We start from the raw sequence: 22,853 nt of genomic DNA on the forward strand, positions 1-22,853 counted from the left end.
CTGATCTCCGCATGCACCTGACCTCGGCCTGTTCTGACCTCGCTCCTGCCTGTTCCTATTGTACCGTTGCTGCCCGCCTGTTGCCGAAACCTGCATGTACCTGGACCCGCCTGCTCAGCTCCTGCTCCGCACCCAATTGCCTGTGTTTCAGCCTACGCACCTGCTGCTTTGGGGTTCATCCTACTTCCAGCTCCTGGACCCTCTCCATAGGCTCTCATACCACTCCGCACTCCTAGCCACCTGTCTACTCTACCAGGGGTTGTGAGTCGGACACGTACAGGAGACCACCCTCTGCCCAAGCGGACTCACTGGTCTGGTAAGTGGAAGTCTGACACAACCCATAATGTCAGGGAGCAAGAGAACAGCGTAGTAGAACAGCAAGCAGGATCTGGAGCCAGAAGGAATGCCAGCCAAGCAAGTCTGGTTTAACAGTTTAACAGGAACACAGGAGAGTGTCTCTAGAGATGTGACCAAGACGAGGGCAGAGATCATCTGGACTAGACGGTTTAAGTAGGCAGGACCGACGAGCAGGGTCATGAACCATTTTTCTTTTTTTTTTTTTTTCCAAAGATTTTATTGAGATTATTGAGGTAACATACAGGTATGTATACAGATCAGTTTGAAAATTCAGTCAGAAATCTACAAGTTATGCAAAGAAACAGATTCAACACAATGGCACATATCTGTAGCAGACCAGTACAGTGCGATTATCTATATGTGTCTCATATAAGGTCACTCAATTTCAAAGACAGCAACTACATTAATAATTGTCGGAGTGTAGTGAGTTACCGGTCTCCTATAAAGGAGACTGGGTTGTAGAGAAATGGACATTTGTAGATTATAAAGCGAAAAACCAGCCAATAAATCCATAGTGGTATCAAAAATCTAATAAGGGAGCTAGGTAGGTGAGTCAAAGGTGTCATAGCAAAACCTCCTATCAGTACAATAGTCAAATAAGCTATTTTTCTGATAATTCTGACAGACTCTTGACTAGCGATTGTCAACATGAGGTCAATTTCTAGTGTTGAAAAGAGAGATAAAGCAAAATCTGTTTCCTATTAAGACTTTCAAACTTTTATGTTGTGATCAGGAAAGTGAGAGGGGAACAGAAGGAATGAGAAGTAGGGTAGGGTGGGAAGGGGTACCAGAAGGGAACCATACTTGCAGGATGGAAAATGCTATCAGAGTAGAGATAAAGGTACAAGGGACAGTCAAGTGATTCCTGATAGGGCTTCTCTACATTCGGAGGTGGATTCAAAATGTTTCCAGCAAGCCCATTTATGATTAAATTTCTGAGGTATGTCCTTGGCAATGTGTATCAGTTCTTCCATCTCGGCTATTTGCTGGACTCGCAGGACCCAGTCCTTAAGGGACGGACTGACTTGGGATTTCCAAAAGCGCGGTACACATTGCTTTGCTGCATTGATCAGATGAATAGTAAGTGATTTACGGTAAGATGTGGTATGTACAGTAGTATGATGTAAAAGAAATTGGGCCGGTGAAAAGGGCAGGTCATAAGTAGTGATTTTTTGTATTAAGGCATGAATGGCTCTCCAGAAAGGTTGAATATTAGGACAGTCCCACCAAATGTGTAATAGGGTGCCTGTAGATAGAAGGCATCTCCAGCAAGTGTCTGGGTTGGAAGGGTTCCATTTGTGTAAGAGCGCTGGTGTCCTATACCATCTTGATTGTAATTTATAACCATTCTCTTGGGTGGAAACATTAAGGGAACCCTTGTGTATATTAAGAAAGATATGCTCCCAGTCCTCAGGCGACAACACCACACCTAATTCTTGTTCCCAAATTGCACAAGTTTTTGGGGTGTTAGCCTTGATATCTTGGAATAATAAGGAGTGTGTGTGTGATATTAGGTGTGTTTGGGGCGTCGTGGCTGTACAAAGAGTTTCAAAAGGTGTTAGTGATCTAGGGCAGGTGTGAGGTGTCACAGTGGTTCTTAAGTAATGTGACATCTGTTGAAAGGTCCAAACAGGGATAGGTGGTTTTTGATGGATAGTAGCTAATTGGGTAGTTGTTAGTAGGTGGTTGTTCGAATAAAAATGATGTATTAAAATCCGGTCATGAGTCCAATGTCGTCGAAGGAAGTGTTGATGCATCCCAGGGGGGAAGTCTGGATTCAGCTTAAGTGACGTGAGAGGGCCTGGTATAGAGGAGATTGAGCTTTTCGCACATACATTGCGAAAACACCGTAGCGTTGGAGCAATAAGCGGGTGTGAATCAGTGTTTTTCCTGTAGCTTGGGTACCTCAACCATGGGAGTGAATTTAGGGGAATATTGGTAAAGTCCTTTTCTAACTGTACCCAGTCTTTCGTCTGTTCATGAACATTCCAGTCTACGATTCTGGTAAGGTGTGTTGCTATATAATAATTGTGTAAATCAGGTAATCCAATTCCTCCCAAATGCTTAGGCAGAGTGAGCTGTAGGTAATTAATTCTAGGTCTATGCGAACCCCATAGAAATTTGGTGCAAATTGACTTATATTCTTTGAAGAAAGCTGGCGGGAGGTGTATTGGGATTGTTTGTAATACGTAAAGCAGTCTTGGAAGGACGTTCATCTTTATCACAGCTGCTCTGCCGAACCATGAGAAAGGGATTGTGTTCCATTTTTTAAGGTCTGCTTTAATTTTCTTCAGAATATTGGGATAGTTAGTGGCATATAGATCATCTAGAATCCTTGGGATTTTGATTCCCAAGTAGGTTAACTCCTTATCACTCCAGTGGAAGGGGAAATTAAGTTTACATTGATTCACCGACTCCGGGGTAAGGGAGATGTTGAGCGCATGTGATTTCTCAAAGTTAATTTTAAAGTTGGAAAGCAAGGCGAACTTACGAAATTCTGAAAGAAGAACAGGGAGAGTGGTATGTGGATTTGAGAGGAACAACAGGATATCGTCCGCATATGCGGCTATTTTGCATATCCTGCTGCTCGAGATAACGCCTGATATGTCTGGATTTTGCCATATACAGTTCAACAGGGGTTCAAGTGTCAATATAAATAGGACAGGGGACAGGGGACAACCCTGTCTCGTCCCATTCCCTATGGAGAAGGCATCCGACAGGGCACGGTTCACTCTGATTTTTGCTGAGGGGTTCCGATAGAGGGATTGGATAAAATTAAGCAATTGTGGTCCAAGACCAATGTGATGTAAAACCGCATACATGTAATCCCATGCTACCCTGTCGAATGCCTTCTCCGCGTCCAGGGACAAGAAAAAGCTCTTTTGTTTAGTTGTGGCGATTAGGTGGTGTATGTTGATGGTTTTTAAGGTATTATCACGAGCCTCCCTTCCTGGAACAAAGCCAACTTGGTCCATGGTCACAAGGGAGGGGAGCACCGATTGAAGTCTGTTCGCCAGTATTTTAGAGAATAGTTTAACGTCCACATTAAGTAAAGATATCGGTCTGTAATTGGCTGTCTGTGTGGGATCCCTATCAGACTTGGGGATTACTACTATGTGGGCCTCTAACATTTCAGGTGGAATGTGGGTATGGGAATCTAGGGAGTTAAACGCTTTTATAAAGGGACCTTTTAGGATGTCCGAGAATGTCTTGTAATACACGGCCGGTAACCCGTCAGGGCCTGGACTCTTGCCTATCTTTGTTTGCTTAAGAGCACATTCCCATTCTAGGCTGCTAATGGGCACATCTAAGGCATTGCTGAGATCTATGCTGGATAAGCGTGGACAATGTTGCGTCAAGAATTGTTGCATCAATCGCAATCTAGACGGTTGTGACGTATCTGAATTGGCCACTCCTTGTAAGTTATATAATTGTGAATAGAAATTTTTAAACTCCTTAGCAATCAATTTGTTATCAGTGATCTTGGAACCGGATGGGGAATGAAGACAATGGATATTAAATTTCGAGTTTTGATTTTGTAAGGCTCTGGCTAGTAGACGGCCACTCTTGTTACCAAATTCGTAGAATTGTTTCTTAGACATAAGAAACTTTTTCTTTACTCTTTTCTGCAATTCAGTGTGGATGATAGAACGGACCGATTGTAGTTCTACAAGAGTTTGGGCAGCCTGGGTTTGTTTGTGCACTTTTTCTAAATTCTTGAGTTTGGCGAAAAGATCCGAAAGATATGCTCTTTTTGCTTTCGTTAGCTTAGCAGAAATGGAGATCAATTTACCTCTTAATACACACTTATGGGCAGCCCACTGTGTCATGGGTGAAACGTCCGGAGTGTCATTCTCTTTGAAATAGTCAGCTAAGCATTGTTGTAATTCGGTGACATGAATAGAATCTGTGAGAATGTGCGGGTCTAGCGTCCAAAGGAGGGATCTTTCTTGAATCACAGGGAGTGTCAGTGTAATTGATATAGGGTGGTGGTCGGATAAAGTCATGGATTCAATCGTTGCTGTGGAGAGAAGGGGGAGATCCGATTGTGTGAGAAATATATAGTCGAGTCGGGAGTATCGGTTATGAGGATTGGAATAAAACGTGAAATCCTTTTCAGTGGGATGAAGCGTGCGCCAAGTGTCATGTAACGTGAGTGACTGTAAGGAAAGTTTGATTTGGCGTAGAGCTCTATAGGGTAGATATGAAGTGCCTGTAGAGGTATCTACAAGGGGTTCTAGGGGTACATTGAAGTCTCCGCCGAATATAACAATACCCACCTGGAATGTCATGAGTTGAGAGATGATGTCTCGGAAAAAGGAAACTTGTGCTGTATTGGGACTGTAAATGTTAGCTAGTGTTATCGGTTTACCTTGCCACGTTCCTTTTAAAAAAAGAAATCTGCCTTGCTTATCTATTAGTGAATCTGTAATCTGAATGGCAATATGTTTGGATAACAGAATGGAGACCCCTTTCGTTTTTGAGTTGGGTGTTGTCGCGTGATAGCCATGTGGGTAATATCGATTGGACAATTTTGGTGTCGCCTGAGAACTGAAATGCGTCTCTTGTAGGAAGACTACATCTGCTTTCATACTACGAAGACTGTTTAATAGTTGTGTTCTCTTTTCAGGGAGATTCAAGCCTTTAGCGTTTAGGGAAATCAATTTCAGAGAGGTGGGCGTCGACACGGTACGTGAGGAGGCCATGACTAGGAAGGAGCAATATGATGAAGTAATTGGCACACTGTCTGTCCTCACAAGTTATGTAATATGTTAGCTCGCGGCCTATTAAGAAGTATGGGGGGACAAGTTACCGAAGGAAAGGGAGAGGGGAGGAAGCGGAACACTGGGGGAGAGGAGGGAAGGGTAGAAAAGTAGATAGATGGAAAAATAGAAAGAATAGAAAAATGGAAAAATAGAAAAATGGAAAAATAGAAAAGTGAAAACATAGAGACCATAAAAGAATAGAAGAATTTCCTCCCGTGGACTATCCAGACAGGGGGAGGGGGGGATGACCCTCGGGAGGAAAACTTACGTGACTGGTGTCGGCAGGCACAAGTGGACCTAGCCGACTTAGAAAACCAGTGCAATTCAGGTGAATCCTATGAGAAACACCTGTGTGTGGGGGTGTTTGGCTGACGAAGAGAGGGTGTGTGTGTGTACAAAGTCCAGAATCCCGAGAGATCTATATTACTGTTGAACAGAGTCCGACCTCGTTGCGTTGGTGAGAGTAGAGCAATACTCAGGGGAGGCGCAAATTGCACCATTGCAAACGAATTTGTAGGAGAAGAAATAACGTTATGTACTGCTCTTTCAACAGGATGTAGATCTCGGAGATATCAAGAGGTGTATAACCGTGTTTAAGTATAAATACAATGAAAAGACCCGCCTTCTAGATGCAACTGGTAGCAGATTTCGCGAAGTTCTAGAAGATGTAATTGACAGGGAGGCCTGAGAGAACGTGCTTGCTAAGCATTATTTGGAGCGCGGTAGTGACCGAATAATACCTCGATAATACGGTATAGGGCACTCGGTTGTTCCTATGTTAACCAGGGCAGTAACACATGTACGATGGTTTCAGTAGAAATGTGAACGTTTCTACGGTACTTTACTTCAACAAAACACATGGGTAAAATTAAATAAAAAAAAAAAAAAACCAAAACCTTCCAAACATTGTAACCCTTAGATTGGAACACCTAAGATATTATTGCCGAGTAATGTTCGACTGTGTACCCTTGGCTCTTATGGCGGAGATTGGGCTATATAAGCATGGTGTACAGTAAGCAGGAGGGTAGTCCACCATTCTGTATGGAGAAGTGGCAGAAAGCGTAGTGCTCACAAAGTGTGGATGGGGACATAATTGAAGTATGATTCCTTCAATGGGAGTAAGAGATGGGGTTTGGAGCCGTTCGGTGCACAGACAAGCATCACACATTAATAATCATCAAACTGGCATCAGCATCGCAAAATATAACTTGTTAAGCTGCGAACTGCACATAATGTGAGGCAGAATAACTGTAACCATAACTCAGTGTCCATTGTCTGTAACACGAAAATTGCAAGAACAGTCAATAAACCTATGCGAACTATGCTGTCCAAAATCATAAGTCTCATAGATCAGCAGCAAAACGCAGACATTACTCACCGAACGATTGCGCTAGGTCAATAAACCCTGTGAGCTCGGTACAAGTCAGCATTCTAAAGAGTTCACCAACAAATGAACGCGGTGGCATATAGCAAACCATGTCAGCAACTAAGGAAGCCAGCTTCGGTGACAGCCTTGAGCAAACTATTGGGGAAGTAAAAGGGGGAAGGAGCAAAAAGCAAAAAAACATTCTAGACAGTTGAAGGGCCGAAGGGCACAGTCACAAAAGGGTCACTTAACTTGCAGTAGGAGATGACACTGTAAAAGCTTTGATCGGTTATGTTCTACGCCCGTCTCTGCCTCCTATGATCCGGGGATGCCGTGGGGCTCGGATTCCTTAAGGGACCTGCAGGATGTTGTTGAGACGAGGAGTGATGTTGTCTGCGGCGGCGACTCAAGCTGAAATTCCCTGCTTCAGCGATTCCATCCATGGAGTCAGCTCTTCTTAGCGGGGAGAGGCGAAAGTCGCTGTACCAGTCCGGTACGTCAACCAGCGGAATATGTAGGGAGTTGCAAAAATGCTCCAGATCCTCTGGGACTTTTAGGTTGAAGGAGTGACCGTTTACAGATGCAGATAAGCAAAACGGGTACTTCCATCTATAAGGAATCGCTCGTGCTCTCAAAACATCCAACAGTGGTTTAAGTTCCCTTCTCCTCTGGAGTGTGATACTGGATAGGTCTTGGAAGATTCTGACTTCAGAGCCAAGGTGCACGAGTCTTCCGGCGGTTCTAGCTGCTCTCATTATTTCTTCTTTAAGCACAAAGTCATTAAGGCAGCAGATTACATCTCTGGGAGGGTCAGTTTCTCTGCCCCTGGGCCGCAGAGCCCTGTGTATACGTTCCAGCGATATTGGTGTGTCAGGGGGTCGGTCAATCAGGCCGTTAAAAATTGCTGTGACTTCTCTCGCAAGATGGGGGGGGGGTCAATTGATTCGGGGAGTCCCCTTACCCTTAAGTTGCGTCTCCTCCCGCGATTATCAAGATCTTCCACGTGCCTGTTCATATCCCTCAGGTGGATGGCGTGCGATTCAGAGATCTGTTGCACTTGACACAGGGCCGCATCATGGCGGGCCTGTGTCTCTTCCACCTCTTCAACTCTGACAGCCATGTTGTGGAAGTCTTCCCTGAGCTCCGAAATGGCGGCCGACATTGCTGCTTTAATGTCAGCAGCTACTGCACGGAGGTCCGCAAGGCTCAGAGATTGGTGCGCATCCGGGGCGGTAGAGGGGTGTTGCGGGCTGCGGCTTCTGGAACGAGGCGCCGCTCTATTGTGGGACGGAGCCTCGCGTGTTGCGGCCTGTGCGGCCTGTGCGGCCTGTGTATCTTGCGGCGAGCCTCGGGATCTGGTCCGGAAAATTTCCGGGATGTGTTGCTGGGGCGGGTTGTCCGCGCTCCGTGGCGAGCCGGAACGAATCGCCGAGACAAGCGGCGGTGTGCTCTCCATCTTTTGCTGTGTGGAATCGGTCGGGCTAATAAAAGCAGGATCTCTTTCTCCGGGAGCTCTGAGTTAGGCGGCCATCTCTCCTCGGCCATGAACCATTTTTCATGCTGCTTTCCTGTTGCTTTCCTGTTGCTGTCCCCTCTTAGTCTTTTGGTTTCTCCAGGGACTCTGCCAAGCGCGTCGGGACCCTTTGGGGTAAGACCACGCTATATCAAGATACCTCTCAACTCAACAGGAGAGTCACTGTGGAGAGATTGGAGCTGGCATCTAGCCGACAGCTGAGCGGCCAGCTCAGATAAGGAAGGGCTGAGCCTAGCCCTGACAAAAAGAACCTGTCTCACCAAATTTTGTAAAATTTGAAACCAGTGGTGTAACTCCACACTTCAAACTCGGGTTGACCTACCCAAGTCAGTAGTAAAGGAAGAGTGTTGGGCACAGTACACTAGAATATTCCTGAGAAAAAACATTAGGGCCCGCAAAGTAACATCCATTAAATGGGTGAACCTATCCTCCCCAACAATACCTATTTTAAAAGTGTAAATCTTCAATCAATCAGACTATCCTTATGAAAGTGTACATATGAGAAGAATAAATGTCCCACATATTTTATATATTTTGAAAGCAATGGTATAACTCCACATTTACTCTAGACTCAGATTCCCCTACCCCAGTCAATACTAGATGAAGCGTGTTGACCACAGTACACTAGAATATAGAAAAACAGTTTAGGCCCCTAAAGTCATAGCTATTAAATGGATAAATCTATCCTTCCCAACAATAAATCTTCAATCAATCAAACTATCCCTTATGAAAAAAAAAGTATCAGAAAAAAGAAATTCCCCACCAAATTGACCTACCCCAGTCAATACTGGATGAAGAGTATTGGCCAGCGTACATTAGAATATTCCTGAGAAAATCTTTCCACTCCCCAACAGCAGTTCAGTGGAAATCTTTGATCAATAAGATTATCTCTTCTGTAAAAGTATGTATGAGAAAAGAAACTGAAATTTAATAAAATTTGGAACCATTGGTGTAATGACACACTTCAAACTCCATTGACCTACCCAAGTCAATAATAGAAGAAGAGTGTTGGTCCAGTATACAGGTATCACGTAGCTGGCAGCAGAGCCTGATATGATGAGAAAGGCCTCTCTTACACCTTTGACTCTGCAGTGGAAAATGTAGCCGACAGAAGTGGTAGTCAGAAGGCAAGCCGAGGTCCGTGCAGACAGAGTTCAGGGAGTGGTCAAGACGAGCCGGGTCAGCAACTGAAGCCAGGATACAGAATCACAGGTTCTCACTTCTCAGCACACACAGAAGGCTGAAGACAAAGCAGCACTGAATCTGAGCACCGGCTCAGTTTAAATAGTCCATTTGGCACCACTATCTGTCACAGGTGTGCGTGAACACACCAACATGCATTCACATGCTCATGCGTATTAGCATGTGCCCAATTCCTTCCTCCACGAGAAGGAATGTGGATTAGCATGTAAAGATGCACAGAAGAGCCAAATTGTTTACTGGCATGCCTATCCTGACAACTAGAACATTCCTGAGAAAATCTCTGTTTATGGTCCATAAAACCATAGTCATTAAATTGATGAACCCAATTTTCCCAATAATATCTTGATCAATCTGATTATGTATCAGAAAAAAAGAAATTGTCCCGCCAAATTTCATAAAAACTAGAAACAAAGGTGTAACTTCACTTTTACTCCAAACGCAGATTGACCTACCCCAGTCAATACTAGATGAAGAGTACTGGCTGTAGTACACAAGAATATTCCTGAAAATACTGGGCCTTAAAGCCATAGCCATTAAATAAATAAGCCCATCCTCCCCAACAGTAGCTCAGTGGAATTCTTTATTCAATCAAATTATCCATTACAAAAAAAGTATGTATGAGAAAAGAAACTGTCACACCAAATTTCATAAAATCTGGAACCAATGGTGTAACTACACTTTTACTCCACTCTCAGATTTACCTACCCCAGTCAATAGTAGATGAACAGTGCTGAGCTTAGTACACTTGAATATTCCTGAATATACTGTTAAGGGCCCATAAAACCATAGCAAATAAATGGGTGAACCCATCCTCCCCAACAGTAGCTCAGTGGAAATCTTCATTTTTTGTTGGCAACAAAGTGGCTAAGTGGTTTGCAATTCTAGCTGGCAGCACTAGGGTCGTTGCTTCAAATCCCAGCCATGGCACTACCTGTCTGGAATTTGCATGTTCTCTCTGTGCCTATGTGAGTTTCCTCCCACACTCCAAAGACATGCTGGTAGGTAATTTGGCCCTAGTATAGGAACGTATGAATGTGTTTTTTAGAAGCACATGATTAGAGCCTGAGGCTCTAATTGGCTATAAAAAAAGGGTGGGCTTGGGGCACAGAGCACTGCGCCCTGAGCCCACCCAGTTGTGTGACAATAATGAATTAATATTTACTATTGTCTTCCTGATCCTCCTCCCAGTCAATCAGAAAGCAGGTCCTCAGACCCAATTGGCCATGAGGAGAAGTGATCCTATTGGCCACCGAGGGGGAGGAGGAGATGCAGGGCAGGCTGCCATGAAGCTGAGGAGGAGGAGATGCAGGGTGAAGTAACCACCCAGAGGAAGCGCTGCCTGCGACCTAGATGAGGTAAGTGCGGGGCTGGTGCCCGACCCATGGGGGGAGGTGGGGTGTGAGTGGCAGATGGATTGCTGCTACTAAATTGAAGTGTTTCCAGAAATGTGCTATGGATTAGACTTGTGCACAACGAAAAATTTTGTTTAGTTTCAGTTTGTTGCCATTCGTAAAATACATCATTTCGTTCTGTTATATTCGTTATGTTACATTAATACATTTTCGAATAATTCGTTATTATTCGTAGAGTGTCGAATTCATTCGTTCGTATTTGTTGAAATTCGCTATTTATGTATGTATAGACATTCGTGATAATGATTCGTAGTTTGTTCTCAGGAATGCACTTTGCCAGTAATCCATCCTCCGGCACAAAATTAATTAGCTGATTGGACTATAAGATTTACTTTGAGCTGACCTTTTGTTTCATTAGATCTTTAAAGAATTACCGAATCATGTCAAATTAATTCGAATTAATTCGTTATATTTCTTTCGTATTCGTTGTTATTCGTTATTTTTTTATTCGGACATTCGGATGCATCCGAATGTCCGAAAGATGCAAATTTCTTCCGAACTTCGATTTGTTACGAAACAAATTGCACAAGCCTACTATGGATTGCATTGCGGTGCAGTAATTAGTATTGCTCACTCAATCATTGGGTTCTGGATACAGTTCCTACCAGAATGTCAGAAACCATGAAATCAGGCCGAGACAGAAGTACAGTCAAATAACACGTGTTTAATAATAAAAGCAAAAAGAACAAACGTAGTCAAAACATAGCCAAAGTTCAGTAGCCGGAACGGATCGTCAGCCAAGCCAGAAGTCAGGGATCAATGTAGTGGAACAGCAAGCAGGATCTGGAGCCGGAAGAGATGTCAGCAAAGCAAGACTTGAACAGGATCACAGGAGATAGTTTCTACCAGAATGTCAGAAACGTCATTTGCGATGCATAGTAGTCCATTATGCTTTGCCTTTGCAGGGAATGAAAGAGGAAGTAAACCCATCAGGGTTTACTTCCTCTTTAAGTAGGCAGGACTGACGAGCAGGATATCATCAACAGCTGAGTAACTGTGGAGAGAGATGGGAGCTGGCAATTATCCGACAGCTGAGCAGCCAGCTCTGAGAAGGAAGGGGTGAGGCCAGTCCTGACACAGGAATGGTTACACTTTTTCTATAGTAGTATTGCCACATATTTTAAAGCAAATGCTCCCCATTTATAGCAATAAGGCTGTTTGCTCCTTTTCACCTCTACCAACGCACTGAGTCAGATTAGTTAGATTATTGTTTCATGTTTTTAAATGACTTTTAAGGCACAAGGAACGATAATCGGGAATGTCCTTGTAATAAACCAGTACTGCATGATGTGCCTCTCAAATGGGAGGACGAACCATTTCCAATATTTCTCAGCAGTTTTCTTTGTTCTTTCTTTATTATGCTAATTATTGTGTATCTCATTTAGCAGCTTCGAATATCACTTTTTTTTTTCCTCTGCAATGGTTTATCTTCAGTGGAGGTATTTCAAGTTCTCAAGTACTTAGGCATCATACTATTTTTCTTAATTATAATTTAATATATTTTTTTCCCTCTCTTTGTTAAATTTGCAAGCTCATTTAAACGTTAAGAAACTCAACATTTAATATTGTTTATCTGTCATTACAATCAATGAAACTCACGCTTTTTCTCATTGTCTTCCTGCATGGGGAATTTGTGCTGCGCTCAGAAAAAGACAACAAATTCAACAAAGTATCATAAGAATGAAAATAGGATATTTAACCACTTGAGTCTCGTCTGTTGGATTTTTCTCCCAAATTCTCTATTTTTTTTTTCCGTCTTTAGCCTTTAACCACTTATTGACTGTGAAATATATTTTATTTATTTATATATATATATATGTTTTTTTTATTTTTTTTGAATTTATATATTGAATTTATATATTGATATATATATATATATATATATATATATATATAGTATCTCACAAAAGTGAGTACACCCCTCACATTTTTCTATTTTCTTCTATCTTTTCATGTGACAACACTGAAGAAATGACACTTGTCTACAATGTAAAGTAGTGAGTGTACAGCTTGTATAACTGTGTAAATTTGCCGTCCCCTCAAAAGAACTCAACACACAGCCATTAATGTCTAAACCGCTGACAACAAAAGTCAGTACACCCCTAAGTGAAAGTGTCCAAATTGGGCTCAAAGTGTCAATATTTTGTGTGGCCACCATTATTTTCCAGCACTGCCTTAACCCTCTTGGGCATGGAGGTCACCAGAGCTTCACAGGTCACCACTGGAGTCCTCTTCCCCTCCCCCATGGTGACATCACGGAGCTGATGGATGTTGGAGACCTTGTGCTCCTCCACCTTCCGTTTGAGGATGCCCCACAGACGCTCAATATGGTTTAGGTCTGGAGACATGCTTGACCAGTCCATCACCTTTACCCTCAGCTTCTTTAGCAAGGCAGTGGTCATCTTGGAGGTGTGTTTGGGGTCGTTATCATGTTGGAATACTGCCCTGCGGCCCAGTCTCTGAAGGGAGAGGATCATGCTCTGCTTCAGTATGTCACAGTACATGTTGGCATTCATGGTTCCCTCAATGAACTGTAGCTCCCCAGTGCCAGCAGCACTCACGCAGCCCCAGACCATGTTCTGTAAGTGCCATGTGCTGTGAGCACCCATGTGCTGTGAGTGGCCATGTCCTGTGAGCGCTCGAGTGCTTTGAGAGCGCCCATGTACTGTAAGAGCCCGGGTGCTGTGAGCTCCCGTGTTCTGTAAGTGCCATGTGCTTTGAGCGCCCATGTGCTGTGGGTGCCTGAGTGCTTTGAAAGCGCCCATGTGCTGTAAGCGCTCATGTGCTGTAAGCACCCATGTGCTGTGATTTACTAAAACTAGCGGCGCTTTACCGCTAACGCTGGGCGCTTTCGGTGTGAAAGTAAATTTACACTGAGCCTAATTATCCTTCATTTTTCCGAATATAAAAAATTTCCTAGAAAGTGACTCAGAAATAGCAGAACTTTTTCGCTGGTTCTTCCACTTATGTGAGAAGAGCATCAGCAGGTATCGGACTTGTGAATGGCTCCTGATTTATACAGCGTTACTAGAAACATGATTAATAGAAGTATAGATTTAAAAAACAGGAAACACATCTGAAAAATCCACTCTAAAGTTTCAAGGCTCCAGCGGTGAGATGTTAAATATAATGTTAACAGCTCGTAGTAATTCTATTACAGATTCCGCCCTCGCTAAAAATAGCGAATAGACATATAATGTTCAATAGTCTGACGCAATAATACGTTTCATGTCAAGTCCATCAGCATTCAGGTTCGTGTTATAGTGAAAAAGCTATTTGCTCCAACAGTTTTGAAAAATGGTAAAGTCTGGGAGCCCTCTGCGCTTTCTTCTCTGAAGTCTTCTTTTCATAGTTACCTGTGAATTTCAACCCCCCTCTTACATTGTATGTCCATAGCCCTGGTGAGGAGTCATCAGGGCAGGGGTTGGGGGGGGGGGGCAGAAGGGACAGAAGCCCATGTTCCCTCTCTCTGTCCCTTCCCTCTCCTCCCACTGTTGGTAATATCTACTCTTCCTGGCAACCTTGTTTTCTATTCCTTTCTACCCTCCCTGACCCACAATCCCTCCCAACCCCTTCTTCCACCCTTGTAAGTGGTGTCTTTGCTAAGACTACTTACTCAATTTATATAATGCATTTAGGCAACTTTCACATAACTGGCAAGGAGAGTCTGGAAAGATCAGGAGGACCTCTATTATATTTCCAATCTAGGACAGGAAGTGCAAGGTCAATGAATGTCACAAGTGCCTTGCTGGACTTCTGGATGTTGATACAGGACAATGGGAGCCTTTGGGTGGACCCATGATGTGTAGACTCATTGGCCGGGATCTGCTGGCCGGAGGAGAGGGGCGGGGGGTGGGCAGAAGACCATGTTCCCTCTCTCTGGCCTCCCCCCCCCCCACTGTTGGTAATATCTACTCTTCCTGGCAACCTTATTTTCTATTCCTTTCTCCCCTCCCTGACCCACAATCCCTCCCAAACCCTTCTTCCACCCTTGTAAGCGGTGTCTTTGCTAAGGCTACTTATTCAATTTATATAATGCATTTAGGCAACTGTCGCATAACTGCCAAGGGGAGTCAGATAAGATTAAGAGGGCCTCTCAAATACCTCCAACCTAGGACAGGAAGTGCAAGGTCAAGTGCCTTGCTGGTCTACTAGATTTGCTGATACAGGACAATGGGAACCTTTGGGTTGGCCCATGATGAGTAGACTCATTGGCCGGGATCTGCTGGCTGGGGGAAGAGGGGATGGGCAGAAGGGGCAGAGCCTATATTCCCTCTCTCTGTCCCTTCCCTCCCCCGCTGTTGGTAATATCTACTCTTCCTGGCAACCTTATTTTCTATTGCTTTCTCCCCTCCCTGACCCACAATCCCTCCCAACCCCTTCTTCTACCCTTGTAAGTGGTGTCTTTGCCAAGACTACTTACTCACTTTAAATAAAGCATTTAGTCAACTGTCACATAACTGGTAAGGGGAGTCTGAAAAGATCAGGGGGACCTCTATTATACCTCCAACCTAGGACAGGAAGTGTAAGGCCAATGAATTTCACAAGTGCCTTGCTGGTATTCTGGATGTTGATACAGGACAATGGAAGCCTTTGGGTGGGCCCATGATGAGTAGACTCATTGGCCGGGATATGCTGTCCAATGGAGGGTTGGGGGGGTGGCCAGAAGACTATGTTCCCTCTCTCTGTCCCATCCCTCCCCCCCCCCCACACTGTTGCTAATATCTACTCTTCCTGAAAACCTTATTTTCTATTCCTTTCTCCCCTCCCTGACCCACAATCCCTCCCAACCCCTTCTTCCACCCTTGTAAGTGGTGTCTTTGCTAAGGCTACTTACTCCATTTTTTTATAATGCATTTAGGCAACTGTTGCATAACTGGCAAGGGGAGTCTGACAAGATGAGGAGGTCCTCCAACCTAGGACAGGAAGTGTAAGGTCACTGAATATCACAAGTGCCTTGTTGGTCTGCTAGGTTTGCTGACACAGGACGATAAGAGCCTTTGGGTGGGCCCATGAAGAAAACTGAAAAGTGCCTCTAAGTTTAGTATTTTAATAAATCATGGTATAGCAAATGACAAATGACCACTCACATGAAGGATGTCAATGTAGGGCTCGTCTGATAATAGTTGGCTCCCAATGGAGATGGTTATCAACACGCCAGTCCAGGTATATGAAGAGCGCGGTATGACAGTAACTGAAGCCGGCAAAGTCCGTGTAGTTCCGGTTATGGTGCGATGGAAAGCAGCGTGGGGCGCAGTGCAGAGGAAAGCGTGTGACGTCCCCGGGAGAAGAGGAACACAACGCGTTTCAGAGAATGCGCGAGGCTCGTGCTGAGCATGCACGCGCCTTTCTCAATTGTTACGGGAATAGTATTTAAACATTTTGAGTTTATTTTGTATATTTAGATATTTGATTATATTATTATTTAGCAGAGACCTTACAGAATAAAATGGCAACTGTTGCAATATTTTATGTCACACGGTATTTGCACAGAATACACTTTCATGAATTAAAAAACAGTAAAGTTAGCCCAATTTTTTTTGTATAATGTGAAAGATGATGTTATGCCGAGTAAATAGATACCTAACATGTCATGCTTTAAAATTGCGCACAATCGTGGAATGGTGACAAACTTTGATAATTACAGTATGGTACTTACTGTGTACAGTGTGACTGGAGTCATTTTGGGTGGGGGGCCCGTGGACCCCAGAATCCTGTGAGAAGGTTGGGAAACCCTTGTTTCAGCTCCCCTGTACCTCCTATGTCTAAGGCTGGCCATACATGGGTCGAATTTTGAAAGAATTTTCTTTTGAAAATCAGAAAATTCATGCGTTTGGTGATCCGATGGTGCCACCATTGATTTCGAAATCCAACCAACCAAACCTTCAATTTCACTTCATGTTGCTACAGAAAATAATTTTCGTGGTTGGGAATTTTCTTTTCTTTCCCGCAATTTTCTTTTCTTTCCGGGAATTTTCTTTCCCTTCCGGGAATTTTCTTTCCTTTCCTGGGAATTTTCTTTTCTTTCACATGCGGATTTCTCTTTCGATTTTATTTCTCACACAATTCTCCCATCATTGATTAGGAAATCTTTTGTTTTTCAAAAAATCTCCAACTTGTCAGATTTCTGAAATTCGACAGCCGCACGAAAATCAGCTGTTGCTGCAGCCCACTTATGGTGCAAAATAAGAACGAAAATTCTTAGATAAGATTTTCGAAAGAAAATTCTTTCCAAATTCGACCCATGTATGGCCTGCCTAAGTCACCCTGTGTCTCTAATAGGGGCATAGGGTGACCAAGAACCCCCGGTCTGATCTGTACTAATTGGACCACACTGGAATGTTGTATATATATATATATATATATATATATATATATATATATATATATCTATAGTCTCATACGGTTGTGTACTCTTTTCTGGGTCATTTGGGGTGTGGCTGCATTCCATTGTTCTATTGTGTCTGTCTGCCTTGGGTATTATGAGATGTGTATGTGTGTTTGCTGTGAGGGGGGGGGGGGCGAATTTCTCCAACAGCTCTCCCTGCTGATTGGACAGTATACCCCGCCCCTGAATGCAAATCAGGGGGGGGGATTGTACTGAGTATTACCTGTGTACCTGTGTTTCAATAAACAGTTCATGTTTAGCAACCAAATGAGTACTGCCTAGTTATTGGTTGTCAGCGGCAGCATGCGCCGGCTGACATCAGGTCCACGGGATCCCGATGTCCCAATGTGATTTTACACAGCAGGAGTGAGCCACCATGCCCAATACACAAAAGTGTATAATCACATATAGATAAAGTACGTCATCCTGTGCAGCTTGGCCACCTTGTAGCAGTAAATGCGCTATGGGGTGGTCAGAATTGGTCAAAGAGACGTAACAAAACGGTTTTAAAGTGGTGTTCCACCCGCAAATTTTTTTTTCTTTTAAGTCAGCAGCTATGAACGCTGTAGCTGCTGAATTTTAATAAGGACATTTACCTGTCCAGGGAGCCTGCAATGTCAGCCCCCCGAGGCCGATCCTTCCATCGGATCGGGTGCAGGCGTCGCCATTCTTATTAAGGGAAACTGCCAGTGGAGCCTTGTGGCTTCACTGTCCATTTCTCACTGGACATGCTCAAGTTGCCAGTGTTTTGTGAATGGCTGACTGTCTTCTGGGACACACACATGTCCCAGAAGACATTGGGGGGGGCTCGCCAAAGAAGAGGATATGATGTCCTGTGCCGTGGACCGGATGGATCAGAAGTACACGCTGTATTAGCCAAAAACGAGGGGTGGAGAGGTGGTCTTTCATTGAAGGCCATCTCTCAAAAGTGGGTGGAACTCCACTTTAACGGTATATTTAAAAGAGCAAAAGAAAACAGATTTAGCTTATTCATTTTTTAATAAGGGCGCAGAGAGCATCGCGCCCGGAGACCACCCAGGTGTGTTGCAACAGCAAATTAATATTTGCTGTTGCAACACTTATCCTCCTCTTGGCCAATCGGGAAGTGGGAGGAGAGAAGAGAGAGGAAACCGGAGCCGCTGCCTGGGACACAGCTTTCCGCACTTCACCAGCTGCCATACCCGCCACTAAGATGGGGTAAGTGCCGGGCATACAGCGAGTGCTAGGGTGCCGTTAACAGTGCCGTTGGTCATGGGGGGTGCTAGAGAGGTCTATGCCCCTGGACCCAGGGGGGTGGGTTGCTGGATAATGAGTCTGTGCTTCTGGCTCTGGGGGGGGGGGTACTGGGTGAGTACATGCCGTTGACTCTGGGGGGGTACTGGGTGAGTAAGTGCTGCTGGCTCTGGGGGGGCTCCCTAGTGCTGGATGAGTCTGTGCCGCTGGCTTCGGTGGAGTTCTGGATGAGTCCGTACCGCTTGCTCTGGGGGGGTTGCTGGATGAGTCCATCCCGCTGGCTCCGGGGAGATGTGCTGGGTGAGTCTGTGCCGCTGGCTCCAGGGGGGGTTGCTGGATGAGTCTGTGCTGCTGGCTCTGGCGGGGGGGGGGGGAAGGATTAATCCGTGCTGGCTTTTTTTTAAATAAGTGATTTTCACTGCATTTTGTGACAGTCAAGACAATAAGCACGATATGAAAATGTGAAAACTTGAAAACTGAGGCTGGTATAAAGGACATCGCAAAGGGTTAAGTCTGGATCTGTAAAAATGCCACGATAAGGTCTGCTAGCACAATAAATTCTAACATTATATCAAACCAGTTTCTCTCTGTCAAAGTAGTTTCAAATATAAACATTATTGATATCTTCAATTTTAAGGGAAAAAAAATAAATATAATAAAAGAATATTGAATAACCTACAGGGTATAATAATAGCTCATGACGGATACAGCGTGGATGCTGCATGGACGCCAATGTATATGCCATGGGGCCTTGTTTTATTGTTCCACTTATGGAATTTGCAGCTTTTCTCTTTAAACATCTTATCATTCTTGGGTTTTACTGATTTGTGGTCTGTTACGGAATGAACAAAATATAAATTAAATAAAAGAAAATAATTGCTGGATTCTAAAAACTTTGTTTTTCTACCCAACTCTTTTTTTCAGACATAAGGGCCTATGATATATGTCTTCCAGCAGGCTCTCGCTGCCTATGTAAAGAAAAGTCGAAGGTCCGTATGGAACAAAGGTTGACTTCTGGTGCTGCTCTGACCATTATTTTGGTTTAAGTTCACAATTTTCTACGGTATACCTTTTTATATGAATGTACCTATTTTCTGAGTTAGTTTTTATCATCCTTTCTATGGAGCAAACTATTTTGTTGGGACCTAATCCCTTGAATGACCTTCTGTTTGTATGAGATTTCCCTGACTATTATGTAGAGGGTTTGGCTCATTGCTATTGTCAATTCATGTACCTGTTGTGCATTCTTTATTCTTTTTGTCTGAAACACTTTTTCTCTATAAAAATATAGTAAAAGAAAAATGTAACGACAGAGGGGTGTGGCCTAACATGGAACTCTTTTAAGACCTCATTTACACTTGCTTCGGCTTCAACACACATTACCGGCTAGTTTACACTTGCTTCAAAACATGGCTTGGGACCATGGGAGTCCGCAGAACTTTTTTCAGGGAGGGGCACCATTTTAAGGTCACCCATGACATTATCACGGTCATAGACTGCAGACGTAGTATAGGTGATGGTCAGAGACTGCGGACATGGCCCAAGAGACTGTCATAGACTGCGGACATGGCCCAAGAGACTGTCATAGACTGCGGACATGGCCCAAGAGACTGTCATAGACTGCGGACATGGCCCAAGAGACTGTCATAGACTGCGGACATGGCCCAAGAGACTGTCATAGACTGCGGACATGGCCCAAGAGACTGTCAGACTGTGAACGTGGCCCAAGAGACTGTCAGAGACTGCGGACATGGCCCAAGAGACTGTCAGACTGCGAACATGGCCCAAGAGACTGTCAGAGATGGCATACATGGCCCAAGAGACTGTCAGTGACTGCATACATGGCTCAAGAGACTGTAAGAGACTGCGGACATGGCACAAGAGATGACCAGAGACTGCATACATAGCCCAAGAGACTGTCAGAAACTGCATACATGGCACAAGAGACTGTCAGAAACTGCATACATGTGGGGGGTGATAGAGAGAGAGAGGGGGGTGACAGAAAGAGACAGAGGGGGGTGACAGAGAGAGACAGGGTGACAGAGAGAGAGGGGGGGAAGACAAAGGAGTGAGAGAGAGAGAGGGGGTGACAGATAGGGGTGGAGGGGGATCATCACTCCCGATCCGTTTCCTGATTCCGGGGGGGGGGCTCTCGGCCCCCCCGTGCCTCTACCTGCGGATGCCCATGCTTGGGACACGCTTTGCTAAAGCTCTCTGAACACCAGTCAAAGCTCCTGTCACAAAATAAAATGGTTAACTTACAGTCCTGTTTACACCTTACTTTTAGCTTGCTTTGCTTTGGCTTTGCTCCACAAAGTATACCCGTTGTAGCTTTAGTGGTGCTTCAAAGCATCTTCTAAGCCTCCATAGAAGTCTATGGCAAAGCTCACTTGAACCCCCACTGAAGACTCATTGAATCCCTACCAAAGTCCCACCAATGGCTCATTGAAGCCCCATCGAAGCTCCACCAAGGCCTCATCGAAGCCCCACCGAAGCTTCATCGAATCACCAAGCAAAAGCAAGATGTAAACAGGACTGTAAGCTAACCATTTTATTTAGTGACAGGAGCTTCGACTGATGTTCAGAGAGCTTTAGGGCTCTTTTACACTTGCTTCAAAACATGGCTTAGGACACGTTTTGTTAAAGCTCTCAAAACGCCAGTGAAAGCTCCAGTCACTAAATAAAATGGTTAGCTTACAGTCCTGTTAACACCTTGCTTTTGTTTGGTGCTTCGATGAGGCTTTGGTGGAGCTTCGATAAACCATTTGTGGGGCTTTGGTGGGGCTTCGATGAGCTTATGGTAGGGCTTTGGTGGGGCTTCGATGAGCTTATGGTAGGGCTTTGGTGGGGCTTCGATGAGGCTTGGGTGAGGCTTCCGTGGGGCTTCAAGCGAGCTTTGCCCTAAACGTCTATGAAGGCTATGAAAACGCTTTGAAGCACAACTAAAGCGACATGGTGTATAATTTTTGAAGCAAAGCAATGCAAAAGCAAGGTACGCGGCGCTTTTGGGTGCTTTTAACCCCTTGTTAACCACTTTGGAGTTAAAAGAGCCCTGCTCCTACCCGCACAGCGCCGGTAAAGCGCTGCCGAAACGAGCGGCACTTTACTGCTACCACGGGGTAGTCTTCAGTGTGAAAGGGATCTTACTTATAAGTCACAATACTGTAGCAAAAGTAATACAAAAATTTACCAAAGATGGAACTGCAACCATCTCACAGGGACATCCAGGCCATCTACACGAGTTAAAACCTTGACAGAAGCGTGTTTTGATGAGAAGGATTGAACAAAAAAAAAAACTGTCATGCGAATTCACTGCAGTTAGCTAAAGAAGTAGAAAGCCAAACTGGGGCGATTGTTTCCCATGACACAATACGGCGTACACTGCAGAGGAATGGCATGTATGGGTGTCGTCTATGAAGGAAGTCTCTCATAAAGCCTAATGCACAAACAAGCCCACCTAGAATTTGCCAGAATTCTAGGTGGGCTTGTTTGGTCTCATGGTACTCTGAAGTTATGAGACCAAGATTAATGTCTTTGGACCTGATGGCTTCAAAACTGAATGGCGTCGCAAAGGTGAGAAGTACATGGTGGTAGCAGCGTCCTTCTGTGGGGTTGCATGAGTTCTGCTGGTGTCGGTGAGCTGCATTTCATTGATAGTATGATGAATTCACAGATGTACTGCTCTATATTGACAGAGAAGATGCTACCATCACTCCGTGCCCTTGGTCGTCATGCACTTTTCCGACATGGCAATGATCCGAAACACACATCTAAGGCCACTGTTGCATTTCTGAAGAAGAGCCGGATGAAAGTGATTCAGTCGCCTGATCTGATCTCCAATCGGGGAACACCTATGGGGAGTTCTGAAGAGACGAGCATCACTCTCCATCCAGAATCCAGGCTTTAAAAGAGGACGTTCTTAAAGAATGGAAAAAAAAAATTGATGTTGTAATGTGTTGCCAACTTGTTCATTCCATGCCTAGAAGACTTGGCGCTGTCCTTACAAATCATGGAGGTCATACAAAATACTAGATGGAGGAGTTTCTGTTGTGGGGTGTATTCATTTTTGCATCAACTAATTTGAGTAAAACTGAAGATTTTGTAATCTTAGTTATATTATGAACCTTTTTTTAATTTAATGAACTAAACAAATGTTCTATAAAACTCAGTTTTGAGTTTTGTTAAAATTATGGAAATTGTTCTTGTGTTCATTGAGATATTGGATATTGACTATGCTGAGCACTGGTATGTTATGTAGGTTACCATTGTGGATGCATGGGTGCCACCGCCCTCCCCCCACCCCATCCATGACACCACCCTCCATATCCATGCAAATTCCTATGGCGGGGGTGGGTGGGGGGTGTTTTTTGGCTTCCAAATTGAGTGAGCTCGGGGTGCAGAGCATCGCATCCGGAACCCACCCAGGTGTGTTGCAACAGCAAATGAACATTCGCTGTTGCAACACTGATCCCCCTCTTGGCCAATCGAGAAGCAGGAGGAGAGAAGAGACGCATGGCATCTCTATGAGAGGAAACCGGGGCTGCTGCCTGGGACACAGTTTTCCGCCCTTCACCCACTGCCTGACCTGACACTA

Source organism: Lithobates pipiens, unplaced genomic scaffold (genome assembly GCF_037356315.1).
Source record: "Lithobates pipiens isolate NorthernLeopardFrog02 unplaced genomic scaffold, aLitPip1_a1.2 Scaffold_1, whole genome shotgun sequence".
Classification (NCBI taxonomy): Eukaryota; Metazoa; Chordata; class Amphibia; order Anura; family Ranidae; genus Lithobates; species Lithobates pipiens.